The sequence below is a fragment of the Mastomys coucha genome, unplaced genomic scaffold, assembly GCF_008632895.1.
Source record: "Mastomys coucha isolate ucsf_1 unplaced genomic scaffold, UCSF_Mcou_1 pScaffold16, whole genome shotgun sequence".
In the NCBI taxonomy this organism is placed as follows: Eukaryota; Metazoa; Chordata; class Mammalia; order Rodentia; family Muridae; genus Mastomys; species Mastomys coucha.
The window spans coordinates 52,613,086-52,617,359 of record NW_022196898.1 but is presented as its reverse complement, the minus strand read 5'-3'; the positions used below and the strand labels follow the sequence as shown (position 1 = coordinate 52,617,359).

The following is a 4,274-nucleotide window of genomic DNA, read 5'->3' as shown; positions in this document are numbered from 1 at the left end:
ACACACACACACACACACACACACACACACACACACACACACACTCCCCGAAGACTTGGACTTAAGATTTAGGAGCACCATCTACCAACTAATTAAAAATAAATGAATGGATGAATAAATTCGAGATAGTCTCTTATTCAGCTTAGAAAAACAAGCAACAAACCCACCCTGCTTGACTTAATTCCCATCCACCCTTCCCCGAACGCTCTTACGAGTAGTAATCTCACACGTCAGCATATACTCATTTTATTTCAAAACCAAAATAATTTTTTTTTCAACGCCGGCGATCAAACTTTGCAGCCTCAGGCATGGTAGGCCAGGCAGATACTCTTACCGCCGGGCTACACACCCCAGCCTAAGCTGAATGACGCCTTAAGATTTCAAAACTAGTTATGGGTAAAAAACAAAACAAAAAAACCCAAAAGTAGTTTGTCACTGTGTAACTACTAGCAGCAGCCGGCCAGTTTATAATGAGCCACTGGAAAACCCGAAAAGACTGAAGTAGTAACACGTGCGTTTCCTGGTTGAGTGATCAGAAGCTAGTTTTCGCAACTGTTGGTTGCACCAAAAAAAAAAAAAAAAAAAAAAAAAACGCCACCATAAAGAAAGGCTAAAATAAAATGCCCTCGGAAAAGGGGATGTAAACTTGGTCCAGGAAGCGTGCTCTGACCAAATGTAAGGGTATTTAACTCTTCTCCACAGGAATGCCTTGAGACCCCGTGCCCGCGACAGCTGCGCGGAAGCCACAGGTTGGACCACAAAAAGCCCCCTTCCTCAAAGTTCACTCGGACCCCGGCAGTCTCGTACCGGCCGTCCGCAATGCAGGCTCCTCACGTTCCTCACACCACGCTAGCAAGTCACCACCAGGTGGGACACCGATTGGCAGACGAGGGGAGGCTGGGCGGGTGTGCCACGAGTCCCAAGGAACTCCCGCCCCACGGAGCAGAAGGCGGCAGGAGTGCACCACGTGAACCGGCCTCAGGTCGTCCGTCCCTCTTCCCGACCTCAGCATCTCTCCGGGCGTCAGGAGTAGGCTGCCCGGGAAGCGCGTCCCCCAAGGTCACCGGGCACCGTGACCCGACTCCCGCAGCCCGGCGGCCGCCACCTGACCACGGGCCCGCAGAGACGCTGTGCCGGGCGCCTCAAGGTCCCCTTCACCCACCGCACGTTCCGGGCCACGCGGCTCCGCGCGCCGGGGGGGGATGCCCTGTCGCTCGCCCCCACCCTCGTCCCAGGGAGGAAAGTCTCCGCGTGCCCGGGGAACTCCGCGACCCCACCGGGGCACCAAGGGCACCGCGGATCCCGTGCAGCGCGCCGCCCGCTCGAGCTCCGGACTGACCGTTATGTGCGTCTCGCGGCCGCCCGGAGTACGCGTGACGCGGCAGTTCCTCGGAGTCCGGGGATCCCGCTCGTGTCCCTTGCCCGCCGCCGGGCTCGTCGTCTGCTGCACCCACACGACCGACCGGTCACGTCGCAGCTCGCCACTTTGTCTGGCGGGGCAGGCGCGGCTGCCTTATAACCCGCGGGGGCCGGAGCATGCGCACAGGGGGTGGAGCCGGCCTTCCCGGCCGCCGCCCCCTCCCTGCCATACATACTCACTGCTCTGCATCTCGCGCCTGCACACGCTGCGGGCTGCGCGTGCCCGCCCGCTCGGGCGCGCGCGCCGGCGCCCCCCTTCCCGCCACGTGACCCGGCGCCGGGGCCCGGAGACCCTCCTGCACAGTCCCGGGCGCTCCTCAGCGCTCTGACCCCGGGGTAGCTGCTTTTGGCGCGTGCCCGGGACGCCATCGCGGGCCTCACCCCTCGGGCTCTGGAGGAGAGAAAAGGGGAAAACTGCCCTGAGGCCGACCCTGGGGTGCAGAGGGCGTTGGCGATGGACCGGCGGAGTCGAGGGGACTGGACAGCATTTTGAATATACGCTGGGAGACACCAATATGGGCCTGGAACCCGGGCTCGGGGACCTGGGGAAGTTGCTGGAACCCTCCGGGCCTGTTTCCTCGCGCTGCATCAGCCACGGTGGAGGCGTTAGGAAGTTTAATGTGCGATTTTACGCAAGTATCTCGTCACAGAGCCTGACCTGTGGCATTTGATGAACGCTTAGTTTCAGGACGGGCTGGTCAGGAGAAACTGGCCCCGGAGGCAGAGGGTGTGGACGTTGGAAACGCGAATGTGAGCATGCTCCCAGGCCAGAAGTTTAGGAACACTGGATTTTGGGGGCGGGTTGGAATTATAGCTAGTGGGATTGGGACAGCTGCATGCTAAGCACTGCACCAGAATTATCTTGTGTGATCTTCACAACCATATGAGATAGGTGCTTGGGAGATTTTGTAAATAAGGAACCCTGAGCTTGACGAGGTTAACTGGCACAAGTCACCAGGCTAGGAAGTTGCCAACATTTAAAGTCAAAGTTACAGAGCCTGATGTCACGGGAGCCGTTTTCGGTTCTTCACCAAGCCCAGATACCAAAGTGTCTTGAAGTGGTAAACTAGTGAGTATTCTTAATGACTAGGGCCCTTGATATTTTTAGCATTATGAGATGGGTATTTGGTTGGTTGGTTTTGATTTCTTCTTTTGTTTTTTGAGATAGCCCCATGTGTATATAGCCCCAGCTCCACCTGGCCTGGAACTCACCACGTTCATAGATCAAGCTGGCTTCTAACTAAGAGATCAAACCTGAAAAAAAAAAAAACCAACCTGCCTCTGCCTCCCTACCGCTGAGATTAAAGGCATGCACCACCACAACCACTGTCACTATCTTTGTTTACTTTTGTGTTTTGAGACATGGTCTTATGTAGTCTCTTGGCTGGCCTGGAACTTGTAAATGTTGATTAGACTGGCCTCCAACTCAAGGGATCGACCTGGTTTTGCCTCAGGAGTGCTGCTATTAAAGGCATGCCCTCCACCACACACAGTGGAGAATATTTTTTAGAGAAGTCAGGCCTTCTGACTTCCAATTCTCTTGCTACATACCAAGATCCTGCCCTCCCTGTCATTTGCTCTCTGGCCTCTCCTCGCCTACACTAGTTTTTCGAACGCTCTGAAGTAGTAGGCCCTGTACTTTGTTTTGTGGATGAAGAACCGGAGATTGAAAAGAGGCCCTTGTGTGCTGCTGTCACCTACCCTCTGCCTCCTTTCAGAATGGAGTTCAGCATGTTAGTAGGATCCAGTTTGAAATCCACCACCAAGTGCTGCTTAGGAGCAATAATCTGATAAATACATAGAAGGGAAAAGCTCTTCAGATGCTAGGGGTGGTTGGAACTTAAAACAGTAGTGCTTTAGGATTGTTAGGATAAAGACATTCAGTGGTACAACATTTAGCTTGCAGAACTCTGGCCCCTGTTTAGATCTTCGGCATCACAAAAAGGGGAAGAGGGTACTTGAAGTGTTCTGGTGGTAACTGTTCAGGGAGATGGTTTGAAAAGGTGACCTAGAGAGGTGGAAAGTTTCTGGATGGTTTTGTTTGTTGGCCCACCTCAAACCTTACCGAGTATCTGAGGATGCTCATAAACTTGTGACGCTCTCTACCTCCCACACTGAGACTGCAGTTATGAACCTGATTTCAGGGTGGGCCGTACAGAATGTAGAGGAAAACTGATAAATTCACAATAGAAATCTGGAAGCCAGGTCTCCGGAGTTCCATCTTTGATACTTGACAACTTACTTATACTGTGCCCTTAGGCAAGTTAAGCCTCACTCTCCACTCTGTGCAAGAAAGGTAATACCTAGCTCATGGCCTTATAGGTTGCTATACAGTTATACAATTAAGATTTACTTCAGACCTCATCCCCAACCCCAGTGCTTTGGCTCTGCTACTAAGCTGTAGCTCCAGACCATTTTGTTTTTATTTCACTTAGGCTTTATTCATTTAAGAAACACTTTTAGGCAGTTAGAGCTCTATGAGTTCGAGGCCAGCCTGGTTTACAGAGCAAGTTCCAGGACAGCCAGCGCTATACAGAGAGAAATCCTATCTCAAAAAACCAAAAGAGAGTGAGAGAGAAAAGAGGCTAATGGAGGAGGAATATTATATGTGATGTCAATAGAGAAAAAAATAGAAGATTTCTTCCATAAAACTAAAACCCTAAGGGGTACCTATTAGCACCGACTTGCAAGGCACTGAGCAGGGTTATATTTTTGTTATATATGTTATGTTATAATTTTGTTTTTAGAAAGATCTATGCCGGGGCACTCCTTTAATCCCAGCACTTAGGAGGCAGAGGCAGGTGGATTTCTGAGTTTGAGGCCAGCATGGTCTACAGAGTGAGTTCCAGGACAGC

At 52.1% G+C, this 4,274-nt stretch overlaps 1 protein-coding gene across 1 annotated transcript in view; it reads right to left on the bottom strand.

The window, feature by feature from the left end:
* The window catches only part of Slc16a1 (solute carrier family 16 member 1), a 21,259-nt gene extending 19,805 nt beyond the window's left edge, over positions 1 to 1,454 (bottom strand). The window contains exon 1 of the mRNA XM_031375064.1: positions 1,340 to 1,454. The gene's annotated coding sequence lies outside the window, so the exon portion shown is untranslated. The remainder of the gene's footprint in view (positions 1 to 1,339) is intronic.
* Between the last annotated feature and the right edge of the window lie 2,820 nt (positions 1,455 to 4,274).